This window comes from Triturus cristatus, chromosome 3_1, assembly GCF_964204655.1.
Source record: "Triturus cristatus chromosome 3_1, aTriCri1.1, whole genome shotgun sequence".
NCBI classification, from domain to species: Eukaryota; Metazoa; Chordata; class Amphibia; order Caudata; family Salamandridae; genus Triturus; species Triturus cristatus.
Genome location: NC_140583.1, coordinates 689,632,694 through 689,650,509, shown reverse-complemented (window position 1 = coordinate 689,650,509; position 17,816 = coordinate 689,632,694). Strand labels below are relative to the sequence as shown.

Genomic DNA, 17,816 nt, shown 5'->3' with positions numbered 1-17,816 from the left:
AGAAGTTGAAGTATCTCATGCAGGGTGACCATGCGGAAATAATTTTACTGCAGATATTTGTTTCTTGAGATCCAGAATTGGCCTCCATTCTCCCGACTTCTTCTTTATTGGAAAGAAGAGTGAATAAAAACCATTTTCCATCTGAGAATGGGGAACTTTTTCTATAGTCCCGTTCTGCAGCATAACCATGTCTTCCTTTCGGAATAATTTGAGATGAGGTGGAAGCCTCTTTAGCGGTGGATGAGGCAGTGGTGCTTTAACGAATTGTAGAGTATGACCATACTTTACGATGTCCAGGACCCATGTGTCTGTTGTAATTTTGTTCCTCTGATCGTAGTGCAGGGACATATTTGCCAAATTGAGGTTGCAGTTTAACAGAGCTTTAGCAGGTGCTAGGAAGTTGTCACTGCTGTCTATCATTGTCTCTGGCATGAGTAGGTTACTTTCTTCTGTGTTGCCATCTGGAGTATGTGGCAGATGGTGTAGTTCGATACGACTGCTGTTGCTGACAGCCATATCTGTATTAATATAATTGTGGATGGTACTTCTGATAGCTACATCAAAAGGAATATGACCCTCTGCCAAGGGCTCCTCGAAATTGTGTTTTCCTATATTGCAGCCAGGGCCGGACTGGCTACCGGGCATTTTTAAGTAAACGATGCAAAACCAAATGGTTTTAAAGTATGTTTTAAAACCATTTGTTTTGCTTTCTTTATTTAGAAGTACATACGCGTCCCCATCCACAAAATCAGCCCCCACTGCAGTGAAATCGGCCCCCAGCTTCGCAGCCCACGCAAATGCCAGGTAGCCAGTCCGGTCCTGATTGCAGCGTGCCTTAATGCTTTAGCGGCGTCAGTATCCCTTTTAATCTCTTGTAAGGCGCCATCGATATGTTTCCCAAATAGCGCGTCCCCATCAAACAGATGTCTACAGTTTTACTATTTACCTCTGGACGGAAGGTAGTGAACTTGAGCCATCCTTGGCAACGGAAAATGCTGCTCCAGCTAGTTGTCTAGAAGCCAGAGAAGCCATATTCATAGATATATCGATAATCTCAGAGGCTGACGGTTCACCTTCCAGCAGAATCTTTCTTGCCTCCTGTTTTTTATTGTCAGGCAAAAAATCAATGTAGGAGAGTAGGATCTGCTTCACATGTTTATACCCACTTTTTGCTGGTGTTTCTCTGTTTTTCGACCATAGTCTGGCTGGGACCCTGCTATTCAGGGCCCCAGCCTAGCTGCTTCCTCTCTAAATTGATTGAAAGTACTTTAGGTACACTCCAGATTGGATTCTGGGGTACCCTTGTGAGTCCCTAGTATATGGTATTCTATGTACCCAGGGCATAGATACCCCAGAGGCCTACCAGGGGCTGAAGCATGTATTATGCCACCCCTGGAAAGCCATGCGAAATGACACCACAGGTTTGCTACTGCAGCCTGGGTGAGGTGGTGCATGCACCCTTTACTGAGGTATAGGTTCACTATACCTCATCTATCACTGAACATAGTAACCTATCAGTCACCCCTATGGCATGCCTTATCGATACTGAAGGCAGGATGCTTGGTTATATGTGAGAGGGTGCCCAGGCATGAGCTGAGCCCCTCTGCAAACTTCGGAATCTCTTCTACGGGATTGTCAGTTGGCAGCCTGTCCATATACTCTTAAGTGCATTATATCTTAAACGATTAATGCTAACTTTGGACTGGCTGCACGGAAACATGTTGTGTTTGGTGTCAAACACTTTGAAATCATACCCCCACATCAGTTCTTGATGTGAGGATATGATCCCACCCTTCTAGAGGGAGAGAAATGGCAGTACTGGTATACCCGGTAGAAATCTAATAGAGCCCTGGCATCAAAAAATGGATGCTGCAGCCACAGACACGGGTCTGGCCTCCTGCTGCCGACCGAAACTCTAGCAGGGGAGGCCTGGACAATAAGTTTCATGTCACAGGGAGGTGTAACCACCTCCCAGACAGGCTTATGTGTATTGGGGCTGGGTGGGAGCACTCTCAGAGTGCTTTGAAGTCCTGCACTGGGGGCACATTTGGTGTCACTGTGCACAGTCCAGCTCAAACCGGTTCAGGGGCTTCCAGCTCCTGCTCTGGCGCGGAACTGGACAAAGGAAATGGGTGTAGCCACCAATCTTTCAAAACCCTCCCATAGGTGGGTCCCCAGAACTAGTCCAACCCCTTCCTTAGGTATAAGTAAGGAACCTCTGTAACCAGAACTTTATAAATCCCTGGACGAAACTCTGAAGCTGAATCCTGGAACTTCAACGCTCTACTAACAACTAGAGGACTGAAGAAATCTCCCTTGGGGTCAAGGAGTGACTCCGCTGCTTGACAGGCACCAACAAATCATTTTGCAGGTCTGCATCTCAGAAGCTCCAGCCGGACTCCGAAGTATTTGCAGCCCAGGAAGAGGATTTCCAGACATCTCAGAGGCCGACCCAAGTCCCCAGCAAAGCTGAGACCTGCAGCCCTCGTGAGTAGCGTGGAACCGGAACTCCTGGTCACCGTGCACTTTTGCAAGTGCATTGACTTCTCGACGTCTCTTGAAGTCGTGCTTGGGCTCAGCTGTAGCCCCCACCTCGAGCACAGAATCCACCGAAGATTGTCGGCCTAGTGACCCCGAGTGACCCATGGGTCGCCATTTTGAGTTTCGTCTTGAGGTCCCTTTGCGATCCCTGGTCCATTAACTGGTGGGTCCCTGAGGGGGTAACTTTGATTTTCCTTGGGTTTCCTTGGTTGCTTCAGACGTGCCCCAACTCCCTAGCAAGTGATCAGTCCCTCAGACCTTGCTGGCCTCCACCGAAGCATCTTTCTCCTTTCTGCGTGGGTTGCTGTTGCCAAGGCTTGTTGTGTACAAACCAGACACCGATGCAGCACTCGACATCCTTCGTGGGACAGCTCGAATCCAGCTTCTGGTTGTCCTCGACGCCTCCTGGTCCTCGTGGCTGAAGAGTCAAGCTTCACCTTCTTCACCTGAATTAACCCGACATCGGTGGGCATCTGTCCATCGCCTTCCTGGTCAATGGTTAGTGACCCAGACTCTGTCCAATCTGCTTTCCGGTTCTTCTCGACTTCGATCCAGGCTTGGATCTCTACGGACACTTCGCATCTTCCCAGTGCCAGCACTTCTTTGCCAGCTCCCATTGAAATCGATGACACGACCCAACACCATTTGACACCTATGCACCCGGCTTCCGTGGGTGAGGTAACACGAATACTCCGGTGCTCCCGTGGGTGGTGGCCCTAGAACTTCCTAAGTCCCAAAGGGTTTGGTCCTGACTCATTTCTAAGTGTCCCTAATCTTTAAAAATCTAACCGCAACTTTCCCCATAGAAGCTAACGGGAGCTCGCGGCTATGTGCACATCCCACACGGCCCCCGTGGGTCCCCTTTTGTCTCTACCTTGGGTGGTTCCTTGGGGTCCCAGCGATTCTACAGGCTCTAGGCCTTGTGTCTAGTTAAGTCGGGGTTCTTATACCACTATTTTAGTATATAGATTGGCTCGCCCCTATGGCCTGACGTGTATTTGTGCTTATTACGGTGATATTTGAAGTGTAACTTAAGTGTTTTAAACCAGATTGGTCGCACACTGCTACACCTACCAGTCGTGTTCCCCCAATGAAAATGGTCCCTGAAGGTCAGCGTCGGCGGATACACCTATGCTCGAGTGTGAATGCAAGTATGCGTGGCATGTGCCATCCCTGGACACGTGTTTCGAGGTAGTTGCCTCTCGTCAGCAGGGAGTAGGAAAATGTGTGGGGATGCTGTGTAAGCTGCTAAAATCGTTATCAGGTCTAGTACCTCTCGTAGCGCGCAGGTGCGTAACCATGAGTCCGTCGACTCCACCGGCTCAAGGGAGCCTGAATATAACGTTAAACCAGATTGGTCGCACACTGCTACACCTACCAGTCGTGTTCCCCCAATGAAAATGGTCCCTGAAGGTCAGCGTCGGCGGATACACCTATGCTCGAGTGTGAATGCAAGTATGCGTGGCGTGTGCCATCCCTGGACACGTGTTTCGAGGTAGTTGCCTCTCGTCAGCAGGGAGTAGGAAAATGTGTGGGGTTGCTGTGTAAGCTGCTAAAGTCGTTATCAGGTCTAGTACCTCTCGTAGCGCGCAGGTGCGTAACCATGAGTCCGTCGACTCCACCGGCTCAAGGGAGCCTGAATATAAAGTTAAACCAGATTGGTCGCACACTGCTACACCTACCAGTCGTGTTCCCCCAATGAAAATGGTCCCTGAAGGTCAGCGTCGGCGGATACACCTATGCTCGAGTGTGAATGCAAGTATGCGTGGCGTGTGCCATCCCTGGACACGTGTTTCGAGGTAGTTGCCTCTCGTCAGCAGGGAGTAGGAAAATGTGTGGGGTTGCTGTGTAAGCTGCTAAAATCGTTATCAGGTCTAGTACCTCTCGTAGCGCGCAGGTGCGTAACCATGAGTCCGTCGACTCCACAGGCTCAAGGGAGCCTAAATATAAAGTTAAACCAGATTGGTCGCACACTGCTACACCTACCAGTCGTGTTCCCCCAATGAAAATGGTCCCTGAAGGTCAGCGTCGGCGGATACACCTATGCTCGAGTGTGAATGCAAGTATGCGTGGCGTGTGCCATCCCTGGACACGTGTTTCGAGGTAGTTGCCTCTCGTCAGCAGGGAGTAGGAAAATGTGTGGGGTTGCTGTATAAGCTGCTAAAATCGTTATCAGGTCTAGTACCTCTCATAGCGCGCAGGTGCGTAACCATGAGTCCGTCGACTCCACCGGCTCAAGGGAGCCTGAATATAAAGTTAAACCAGATTGGTCGCACACTGCTACACCTACCAGTCGTGTTCCCCCAATGAAAATGGTCCCTGAAGGTCAGCGTCGGCGGATACACCTATGCTCGAGTGTGAATGCAAGTATGCGTGGCGTGTGCCATCCCTGGACACGTGTTTCGAGGTAGTTGCCTCTCGTCAGCAGGGAGTAGGAAAATGTGTGGGGTTGCTGTGTAAGCTGCTAAAATCGTTATCAGGTCTAGTACCTCTCGTAGCGCGCAGGTGCGTAACCATGAGTCCGTCGACTCCACCGGCTCAAGGGAGCCTGAATATAAAGTTAAACCAGATTGGTCGCACACTGCTACACCTACCAGTCGTGTTCCCCCAATGAAAATGGTCCCTGAAGGTCAGCGTCGGCGGATACACCTATGCTCGAGTGTGAATGCAAGTATGCGTGGCGTGTGCCATCCCTGGACACGTGTTTCGAGGTAGTTGCCTCTCGTCAGCAAGGAGTAGGAAAATGTGTGGGGTTGCTGTGTAAGCTACTAAAATCGTTATCAGGTCTAGTACCTCTCGTAGCGCGCAGGTGCGTAACCATGAGTCTGTCGACTCCACCGGCTCAAGGGAGCCTGAATATAAAGTTAAACCAGATTGGTCGCACACTGCTACACCTACCAGTCGTGTACCCCCAATGAAAATGGTCCCTGAAGGTCAGCGTCGGCGGATACACCTATGCTCGAGTGTGAATGCATGTATGCGTGGCGTGTGCCATCCCTGGACACGTGTTTCGAGGTAGTTGCCTCTCGTCAGCAGGGAGTAGGAAAATGTGTGGGGTTGCTGTGTAAGCTGCTAAAATCGTTATCAGGTCTAGTACCTCTCGTAGCGCGCAGGTGCGTAACCATGAGTCCGTCGACTCCACCGGCTCAAGGGAGCCTGAATATAAAGTTAAACCAGATTGGTCGCACACTGCTACACCTACCAGTCGTGTTCCCCCAATGAAAATGGTCCCTGAAGGTCAGCGTCGGCGGATACACCTATGCTCGAGTGTGAATGCAAGTATGCGTGGCGTGTGCCATACCTGGACACGTGTTTCGAGGTAGTTGCCTCTCGTCAGCAGGGAGTAGGAAAATGTGTGGGGTTGCTGACCTTCAGGGACCATTTTCATTGGGGGAACACGCCTGGTAGGTGTAGCAGTGTGCGACCAATCTGGTTTAACTTTATATTCAGGCTCCCTTGAGCCGGTGGAGTCGACGGACTCATGGTTACGCACCTGCGCGCTACGAGAGGTACTAGACCTGATAACGATTTTAGCAGCTTACACAGCAACCCCACACATTTTCCTACTCCCTGCTGACGAGAGGCAACTACCTCGAAACACGTGTCCAGGGATGGCACACGCCGCGCATACTTGCATTCACACTCGAGCATAGGTGTATCCACCGACGCTGACCTTCAGGGACCATTTTCATTGGGGGAACACGCCTGGTAGGTGTAGCAGTGTGCGACCAATCTGGTTTAACTTTATATTCAGGCTCCCTTGAGCCGGTGGAGTCGACGGACTCATGGTTACGCACCTGCGCGCTACGAGAGGTACTAGACCTGATAACGATTTTAGCAGCTTACACAGCAACCCCACACATTTTCCTACTCCCTGCTGACGAGAGGCAACTACCTCGAAACACGTGTCCAGGGATGGCACACGCCGCGCATACTTGCATTCACACTCGAGCATAGGTGTATCCGCCGACGCTGACCTTCAGGGACCATTTTCATTGGGGGAACACGCCTGGTAGGTGTAGCAGTGTGCGACCAATCTGGTTTAACTTTATATTCAGGCTCCCTTGAGCCGGTGGAGTCGACGGACTCATGGTTACGCACCTGCGCGCTACGAGAGGTACTAGACCTGATAACGATTTTAGCAGCTTACACAGCAACCCCACACATTTTCCTACTCCCTGCTGACGAGAGGCAACTACCTCGAAACACATGTCCAGGGATGGCACACGCCACGCATACTTGCATTCACACTCGAGCATAGGTGTATCCGCCGACGCTGACCTTCAGGGACCTTTTTCATTGGGGGAACACGCCTGGTAGGTGTAGCAGTGTGCGACCAATCTGGTTTAACTTTATATTCAGGCTCCCTTGAGCCGGTGGAGTCGACGGACTCATGGTTACGCACCTGCGCGCTACGAGAGGTACTAGACCTGATAACGATTTTAGCAGCTTACACAGCAACCCCACACATTTTCCTACTCCCTGCTGACGAGAGGCAACTACCTCGAAACACGTGTCCAGGGATGGCACACGCCACGCATACTTGCATTCACACTCGAGCATAGGTGTATCCGCCGACGCTGACCTTCAGGGACCATTTTCATTGGGGGAACACGCCTGGTAGGTGTAGCAGTGTGCGACCAATCTGGTTTAACTTTATATTCAGGCTCCCTTGAGCCGGTGGAGTCGACGGACTCATGGTTACGCACCTGCGCGCTACGAGAGGTACTAGACCTGATAACGATTTTAGCAGCTTACACAGCAACCCCACACATTTTCCTACTCCCTGCTGACGAGAGGCAACTACCTCGAAACACGTGTCCAGGGATGGCACACGCCACGCATACTTGCATTCACACTCGAGCATAGGTGTATCCGCCGACGCTGACCTTCAGGGACCATTTTCATTGGGGGAACACGCCTGGTAGGTGTAGCAGTGTGCGACCAATCTGGTTTAACTTTATATTCAGGCTCCCTTGAGCCGGTGGAGTCGACGGACTCATGGTTACGCACCTGCGCGCTACGAGAGGTACTAGACCTGATAACGATTTTAGCAGCTTACACAGCAACCCCACACATTTTCCTACTCCCTGCTGATGAGAGGCAACTACCTCGAAACACGTGTCCAGGGATGGCACACGCCACGCATACTTGCATTCACACTCGAGCATAGGTGTATCCGCCGACGCTGACCTTCAAGGACCATTTTCATTGGGGGAACACGCCTGGTAGGTGTAGCAGTGTGCGACCAATCTGGTTTAACTTTATATTCAGGCTCCCTTGAGCCGGTGGAGTCGACGGACTCATGGTTACACACCTGCGCGCTACGAGAGGTACTAGACCTGATAACGATTTTAGCAGCTTACACAGCAACCCCACACATTTTCCTACTCCCTGCTGACGAGAGGCAACTACCTCGAAACACGTGTCCAGGGATGGCACACGCCACGCATACTTGCATTCACACTCGAGCATAGGTGTATCCGCCGACGCTGACCTTCAGGGACCATTTTCATTGGGGGAACACGCCTGGTAGGTGTAGCAGTGTGCGACCAATCTGGTTTAACTTTATATTCAGGCTCCCTTGAGCCGGTGGAGTCGACGGACTCATGGTTACGCACCTGCGCGCTACGAGAGGTACTAGACCTGATAACGATTTTAGCAGCTTACACAGCAACCCCACACATTTTCCTACTCCCTGCTGACGAGAGGCAACTACCTCGAAACACGTGTCCAGGGATGGCACACGCCACGCATACTTGCATTCACACTCGAGCATAGGTGTATCCGCCGACGCTGACCTTCAGGGACCATTTTCATTGGGGGAACACGCCTGGTAGGTGTAGCAGTGTGCGACCAATCTGGTTTAACTTTATATTCAGGCTCCCTTGAGCCGGTGGAGTCGACGAACTCATGGTTACGCACCTGCGCGCTACGAGAGGTACTAGACCTGATAACGATTTTAGCAGCTTACACAGCAACCCCACACATTTTCCTACTCCCTGCTGACGAGAGGCAACTACCTCGAAACACGTGTCCAGGGATGGCACACGCCACGCATACTTGCATTCACACTCGAGCATAGGTGTATCCGCCGACGCTGACCTTCAGGGACCATTTTCATTGGGGGAACACGCCTGGTAGGTGTAGCAGTGTGCGACCAATCTGGTTTAACTTTATATTCAGGCTCCCTTGAGCCGGTGGAGTCGACGGACTCATGGTTACGCACCTGCGCGCTACGAGAGGTACTAGACCTGATAACGATTTTAGCAGCTTACACAGCAACCCCACACATTTTCCTACTCCCTGCTGACGAGAGGCAACTACCTCGAAACACGTGTCCAGGGATGGCACACGCCACGCATACTTGCATTCACACTCGAGCATAGGTGTATCCGCCGACGCTGACCTTCAGGGACCATTTTCATTGGGGGAACACGCCTGGTAGGTGTAGCAGTGTGCGACCAATCTGGTTTAACTTTATATTCAGGCTCCCTTGAGCCGGTGGAGTCGACGGACTCATGGTTACGCACCTGCGCGCTACGAGAGGTACTAGACCTGATAACGATTTTAGCAGCTTACACAGCAACCCCACACATTTTCCTACTCCCTGCTGACGAGAGGCAACTACCTCGAAACACGTGTCCAGGGATGGCACACGCCACGCATACTTGCATTCACACTCGAGCATAGGTGTATCCGCCGATGCTGACCTTCAGGGACCATTTTCATTGGGGGAACACGCCTGGTAGGTGTAGCACTGTGCGACCAATCTGGTTTAACTTCATATTCAGGCTCCCTTGAGCCGGTGGAGTCGACAGACTCATGGTTACGCACCTGCGCGCTACGAGAGGTACTAGACCTGATAACGATTTTAGCAGCTTACACAGCAACCCCACACATTTTCCTACTGCCTGCTGACGAGAGGCAACTACCTCGAAACACGTGTCCAGGGATGGCACACGCCACGCATACTTGCATTCACACTGGAGCATAGGTGTATCCGCCGACGCTGACCTTCAGGGACCATTTTCATTTGGGGAACACGCCTGGTAGGTGTAGCAGTGTGCGACCAATCTGGTTTAACTTTATATTCAGGCTCCCTTGAGCCGGTGGAGTCGACGGACTCATGGTTACACACCTGCACGCTACGAGAGGTACTAGACCTGATAACGATTTTAGCAGCTTACACAGCAACCCCACACATTTTCCTACTCCCTGCTGACGAGAGGCAACTACCTCGAAACACGTGTCCAGGGATGGCACACGCCACGCATACTTGCATTCACACTCGAGCATAGGTGTATCCGCCGACGCTGACTTTCAGGGACCATTTTCATTGGGGGAACACGCCTGGTAGGGGTAGCAGTGTGCGACCAATCTGGTTTAACTTTATATTCAGGCTCCCTTGAGCCATTGGAGTCGACGGACTCATGGTTACGCACCTGCGCGCTACGAGAGGTACTAGACCTGATAACGATTTTAGCAGCTTACACAGCAACCCCACACATTTTCCTACTCCCTGCTGACGAGAGGCAACTACCTCGAAACACGTGTCCAGGGATGGCACACGCCACGCATACTTGCATTCACACTCGAGCATAGGTGTATCCGCCGACGCTGACCTTCAGGGACCATTTTCATTGGGGGAACACGCCTGGTAGGTGTAGCAGTGTGCGACCAATCTGGTTTAACTTTATATTCAGGCTCCCTTGAGCCGGTGGAGTCGACGGACTCATGGTTATGCACCTGCGCGCTACGAGAGGTACTAGACCTGATAACGATTTTAGCAGCTTACACAGCAACCCCACACATTTTCCTACTCCCTGCTGACGAGAGGCAACTACCTCGAAACACGTGTCCAGGGATGGCAAACGCCACGCATACTTGCATTCACACTCGAGCATAGGTGTATCCGCCGACGCTGACCTTCAGGGACCATTTTCATTGGGGGAACACGCCTGGTAGGTGTAGCAGTGTGCGACCAATCTGGTTTAACTTTATATTCAGGCTCCCTTGAGCCGGTGGAGTCGACGGACTCATGGTTACGCACCTGCGCGCTACGAGAGGTACTAGACCTGATAACGATTTTAGCAGCTTACACAGCAACCCCACACATTTTCCTACTCCCTGCTGACGAGAGGCAACTACCTCGAAACACGTGTCCAGGGATGGCACACGCCACGCATACTTGCATTCACACTCGAGCATAGGTGTATCCGCCGACGCTGACCTTCAGGGACCATTTTCATTGGGGGAACACGCCTGGTAGGTGTAGCAGTGTGCGACCAATCTGGTTTAACTTTATATTCAGGCTCCCTTGAGCCGGTGGAGTCGACGGACTCATGGTTACGCACCTGCGCGCTACGAGAGGTACTAGACCTGATAACGATTTTAGCAGCTTACACAGCAACCCCACACATTTTCCTACTCCCTGCTGACGAGAGGCAACTACCTCGAAACACGTGTCCAGAGATGGCACACGCCACGCATACTTGCATTCACACTCGAGCATAGGTGTATCCGCCGACGCTGACCTTCAGGGACCATTTTCATTGGGGGAACACGCCTGGTAGGTGTAGCAGTGTGCGACCAATCTGGTTTAACTTTATATTCAGGCTCCCTTGAGCCGGTGGAGTCGACGGACTCATGGTTACGCACCTGTGCGCTACGAGAGGTACTAGACCTGATAACGATTTTAGCAGCTTACACAGCAACCCCACACATTTTCCTACTCCCTGCTGACGAGAGGCAACTACCTCGAAACACGTGTCCAGGGATGGCACACGCCACGCATACTTGCATTCACACTCGAGCATAGGTGTATCCGCCGACGCTGACCTTCAGGGACCATTTTCATTGGGGGAACACGCCTGGTAGGTGTAGCAGTGTGCGACCAATCTGGTTTAACTTTATATTCAGGCTCCCTTGAGCCGGTGGAGTCGACGGACTCATGGTTACGCACCTGCGCGCTACGAGAGGTACTAGACCTGATAACGATTTTAGCAGCTTACACAGCAACCCCACACATTTTCCTACTCCCTGCTGACGAGAGGCAACTACCTCGAAACACGTGTCCAGGGATGGCACACGCCACGCATACTTGCATTCACACTCGAGCATAGGTGTATCCGCCGACGCTGACCTTCAGGGACCATTTTCATTGGGGGAACACGCCTGGTAGGTGTAGCAGTGTGCGACCAATCTGGTTTAACTTTATATTCAGGCTCCCTTGAGCCGGTGGAGTCGACGGACTCATGGTTACGCACCTGCGCGCTACGAGAGGTACTAGACCTGATAACGATTTTAGCAGCTTACACAGCAACCCCACACATTTTCCTACTCCCTGCTGACGAGAGGCAACTACCTCGAAACACGTGTCCAGGGATGGCACACGCCACGCATACTTGCATTCACACTCGAGCATAGGTGTATCCGCCGACGCTGACCTTCAGGGACCATTTTCATTGGGGGAACACGCCTGGTAGGTGTAGCAGTGTGCGACCAATCTGGTTTAACTTTATATTCAGGCTCCCTTGAGCCGGTGGAGTCGACGAACTCATGGTTACGCACCTGCGCGCTACGAGAGGTACTAGACCTGATAACGATTTTAGCAGCTTACACAGCAACCCCACACATTTTCCTACTCCCTGCTGACGAGAGGCAACTACCTCGAAACACGTGTCCAGGGATGGCACACGCCACGCATACTTGCATTCACACTCGAGCATAGGTGTATCCGCTGACGCTGACCTTCAGGGACCATTTTCATTGGGGGAACACGCCTGGTAGGTGTAGCAGTGTGCGACCAATCTGGTTTAACTTTATATTCAGGCTCCCTTGAGCCGGTGGAGTCGACGGACTCATGGTTACGCACCTGCGCGCTACGAGAGGTACTAGACCTGATAACGATTTTAGCAGCTTACACAGCAACCCCACACATTTTCCTACTCCCTGCTGACGAGAGGCAACTACCTCGAAACACGTGTCCAGGGATGGCACACGCCACGCATACTTGCATTCACACTCGAGCATAGGTGTATCCGCCGACGCTGACCTTCAGGGACCATTTTCATTGGGGGAACACGCCTGGTAGGTGTAGCAGTGTGCGACCAATCTGGTTTAACTTTATATTCAGGCTCCCTTGAGCCGGTGGAGTCGACGGACTCATGGTTACGCACCTGCGCGCTACGAGAGGTACTAGACCTGATAACGATTTTAGCAGCTTACACAGCAACCCCACACATTTTCCTACTCCCTGCTGACGAGAGGCAACTACCTCGAAACACGTGTCCAGGGATGGCACACGCCACGCATACTTGCATTCACACTCGAGCATAGGTGTATCCGCCGACGCTGACCTTCAGGGACCATTTTCATTGGGGGAACACGCCTGGTAGGTGTAGCAGTGTGCGACCAATCTGGTTTAACTTTATATTCAGGCTCCCTTGAGCCGGTGGAGTCGACGGACTCATGGTTACGCACCTGCGCGCTACGAGAGGTACTAGACCTGATAACGATTTTAGCAGCTTACACAGCAACCCCACACATTTTCCTACTCCCTGCTGACGAGAGGCAACTACCTCAAAACACGTGTCCAGGGATGGCACACGCCACGCATACTTGCATTCACACTCGAGCATAGGTGTATCCGCCGACGCTGACCTTCAGGGACCATTTTCATTGGGGGAACACGCCTGGTAGGTGTAGCAGTGTGCGACCAATCTGGTTTAACTTTATATTCAGGCTCCCTTGAGCCGGTGGAGTCGACGGACTCATGGTTACGCACCTGCACGCTACGAGAGGTACTAGACCTGATAGCGATTTTAGCAGCTTACACAGCAACCCCACACATTTTCCTACTCCCTGCTGACGAGAGGCAACTACCTCGAAACACGTGTCCAGGGATGGCACACGCCACGCATACTTGCATTCACACTCGAGCATAGGTGTATCCGCCGACGCTGACCTTCAGGGACCATTTTCATTGGGGGAACACGCCTGGTAGGTGTAGCAGTGTGCGACCAATCTGGTTTAACTTTATATTCAGGCTCCCTTGAGCCGGTGGAGTCGACGGACTCATGGTTACGCACCTGCGCGCTACGAGAGGTACTAGACCTGATAACGATTTTAGCAGCTTACACAGCAACCCCACACATTTTCCTACTCCCTGCTGACGAGAGGCAACTACCTCGAAACACGTGTCCAGGGATGGCACACGCCACGCATACTTGCATTCACACTCGAGCATAGGTGTATCCGCCGACGCTGACCTTCAGGGACCATTTTCATTGGGGGAACACGCCTGGTAGGTGTAGCAGTGTGCGACCAATCTGGTTTAACTTTATATTCAGGCTCCCTTGAGCCGGTGGAGTCGACGGACTCATGGTTACGCACCTGCACGCTACGAGAGGTACTAGACCTGATAGCGATTTTAGCAGCTTACACAGCAACCCCACACATTTTCCTACTCCCTGCTGACGAGAGGCAACTACCTCGAAACACGTGTCCAGGGATGGCACACGCCACGCATACTTGCATTCACACTCGAGCATAGGTGTATCCGCCGACGCTGACCTTCAGGGACCATTTTCATTGGGGGAACACGCCTGGTAGGTGTAGCAGTGTGCGACCAATCTGGTTTAACTTTATATTCAGGCTCCCTTGAGCCGGTGGAGTCGACGGACTCATGGTTACGCACCTGCGCGCTACGAGAGGTACTAGACCTGATAACGATTTTAGCAGCTTACACAGCAACCCCACACATTTTCCTACTCCCTGCTGACGAGAGGCAACTACCTCGAAACACGTGTCCAGGGATGGCACACGCCACGCATACTTGCATTCACACTCGAGCATAGGTGTATCCGCCGACGCTGACCTTCAGGGACCATTTTCATTGGGGGAACACGCCTGGTAGGTGTAGCAGTGTGCGACCAATCTGGTTTAACTTTATATTCAGGCTCCCTTGAGCCGGTGGAGTCGACGGACTCATGGTTACGCACCTGCGCGCTACGAGAGGTACTAGACCTGATAACGATTTTAGCAGCTTACACAGCAACCCCACACATTTTCCTACTCCCTGCTGACGAGAGGCAACTACCTCGAAACACGTGTCCAGGGATGGCACACGCCACGCATACTTGCATTCACACTCGAGCATAGGTGTATCCGCCGACGCTGACCTTCAGGGACCATTTTCATTGGGGGAACACGCCTGGTAGGTGTAGCAGTGTGCGACCAATCTGGTTTAACTTTATATTCAGGCTCCCTTGAGCCGGTGGAGTCGACGGACTCATGGTTACGCACCTGCACGCTACGAGAGGTACTAGACCTGATAACGATTTTAGCAGCTTACACAGCAACCCCACACATTTTCCTACTCCCTGCTGACGAGAGGCAACTACCTCGAAACACGTGTCCAGGGATGGCACACGCCACGCATACTTGCATTCACACTCGAGCATAGGTGTATCCGCCGACGCTGACCTTCAGGGACCATTTTCATTGGGGGAACACGCCTGGTAGGTGTAGCAGTGTGCGACCAATCTGGTTTAACTTTATATTCAGGCTCCCTTGAGCCGGTGGAGTCGACGGACTCATGGTTACGCACCTGCGCGCTACGAGAGGTACTAGACCTGATAACGATTTTAGCAGCTTACACAGCAACCCCACACATTTTCCTACTCCCTGCTGACGAGAGGCAACTACCTCGAAACACGTGTCCAGGGATGGCACACGCCACGCATACTTGCATTCACACTCGAGCATAGGTGTATCCGCCGATGCTGACCTTCAGGGACCATTTTCATTGGGGGAACACGCCTGGTAGGTGTAGCAGTGTGCGACCAATCTGGTTTAACTTCATATTCAGGCTCCCTTGAGCCGGTGGAGTCGACAGACTCATGGTTACGCACCTGCGCGCTACGAGAGGTACTAGACCTGATAACGATTTTAGCAGCTTACACAGCAACCCCACACATTTTCCTACTGCCTGCTGACGAGAGGCAACTACCTCGAAACACGTGTCCAGGGATGGCACACGCCACGCATACTTGCATTCACACTGGAGCATAGGTGTATCCGCCGACGCTGACCTTCAGGGACCATTTTCATTTGGGGAACATGCCTGGTAGGTGTAGCAGTGTGCGACCAATCTGGTTTAACTTTATATTCAGGCTCCCTTGAGCCGGTGGAGTCGACGGACTCATGGTTACACACCTGCACGCTACGAGAGGTACTAGACCTGATAACGATTTTAGCAGCTTACACAGCAACCCCACACATTTTCCTACTCCCTGCTGACGAGAGGCAACTACCTCAAAACACGTGTCCAGGGATGGCACACGCCACGCATACTTGCATTCACACTCGAGCATAGGTGTATCCGCCGACGCTGACCTTCAGGGACCATTTTCATTGGGGGAACACGCCTGGTAGGGGTAGCAGTGTGCGACCAATCTGGTTTAACTTTATATTCAGGCTCCCTTGAGCCGGTGGAGTCGACGGACTCATGGTTACGCACCTGCGTGCTACGAGAGGTACTAGACCTGATAACGATTTTAGCAGCTTACACAGCAACCCCACACATTTTCCTACTCCCTGCTGACGAGAGGCAACTACCTCGAAACACGTGTCCAGGGATGGCACACGCCACGCATACTTGCATTCACACTCGAGCATAGGTGTATCCGCCGACGCTGACCTTCAGGGACCATTTTCATTGGGGGAACACGCCTGGTAGGTGTAGCAGTGTGCGACCAATCTGGTTTAACTTTATATTCAGGCTCCCTTGAGCCGGTGGAGTCGACGGACTCATGGTTACGCACCTGCGCGCTACGAGAGGTACTAGACCTGATAACGATTTTAGCAGCTTACACAGCAACCCCGCACATTTTCCTACTCCCTGCTGACGAGAGGCAACTACCTCGAAACACGTGTCCAGGGATGGCACACGCCACGCATACTTGCATTCACACTCGAGCATAGGTGTATCCGCCGACGCTGACCTTCAGGGACCATTTTCATTGGGGGAACACGCCTGGTAGGTGTAGCAGTGTGCGACCAATCTGGTTTAACTTTATATTCAGGCTCCCTTGAGCCATTGGAGTCGACGGACTCATGGTTACGCACCTGCGCGCTACGAGAGGTACTAGACCTGATAACGATTTTAGCAGCTTACACAGCAACCCCACACATTTTCCTACTCCCTGCTGACGAGAGGCAACTACCTCGAAACACGTGTCCAGGGATGGCACACGCCACGCATACTTGCATTCACACTCGAGCATAGGTGTATCCGCCGACGCTGACCTTCAGGGACCATTTTCATTGGGGGAACACGCCTGGTAGGTGTAGCAGTGTGCGACCAATCTGGTTTAACTTTATATTCAGGCTCCCTTGAGCCGGAGGAGTCGACGGACTCATGGTTATGCACCTGCGCGCTACGAGAGGTACTAGACCTGATAACGATTTTAGCAGCTTACACAGCAACCCCACACATTTTCCTACTCCCTGCTGACGAGAGGCAACTACCTCGAAACACGTGTCCAGGGATGGCAAACGCCACGCATACTTGCATTCACACTCGAGCATAGGTGTATCCGCCGACGCTGACCTTCAGGGACCATTTTCATTGGGGGAACACGCCTGGTAGGTGTAGCAGTGTGCGACCAATCTGGTTTAACTTTATATTCAGGCTCCCTTGAGCCGGTGGAGTCGACGGACTCATGGTTACGCACCTGCGCGCTACGAGAGGTACTAGACCTGATAACGATTTTAGCAGCTTACACAGCAACCCCACACATTTTCCTACTCCCTGCTGACGAGAGGCAACTACCTCGAAACACGTGTCCAGGGATGGCACACGCCACGCATACTTGCATTCACACTCGAGCATAGGTGTATCCGCCGACGCTGACCTTCAGGGACCATTTTCATTGGGGGAACACGCCTGGTAGGTGTAGCAGTGTGCGACCAATCTGGTTTAACTTTATATTCAGGCTCCCTTGAGCCGGTGGAGTCGACGGACTCATGGTTACGCACCTGCGCGCTACGAGAGGTACTAGACCTGATAACGATTTTAGCAGCTTACACAGCAACCCCACACATTTTCCTACTCCCTGCTGACGAGAGGCAACTACCTCGAAACACGTGTCCAGGGATGGCACACGCCACGCATACTTGCATTCACACTCGAGCATAGGTGTATCCGCCGACGCTGACCTTCAGGGACCATTTTCATTGGGGGAACACGCCTGGTAGGTGTAGCAGTG

The 17,816-nt window shown here is 52.2% G+C and overlaps 1 protein-coding gene across 1 annotated transcript in view; it reads right to left on the bottom strand.

Annotated features, from left to right (window-relative positions):
* The window catches only part of LOC146860809 (sperm-specific sodium:proton exchanger-like), a 5,538,638-nt gene that overhangs the window by 4,741,458 nt on the left and 779,364 nt on the right, over positions 1-17,816 (bottom strand). The gene's annotated exons all lie outside the window — the stretch shown is intronic.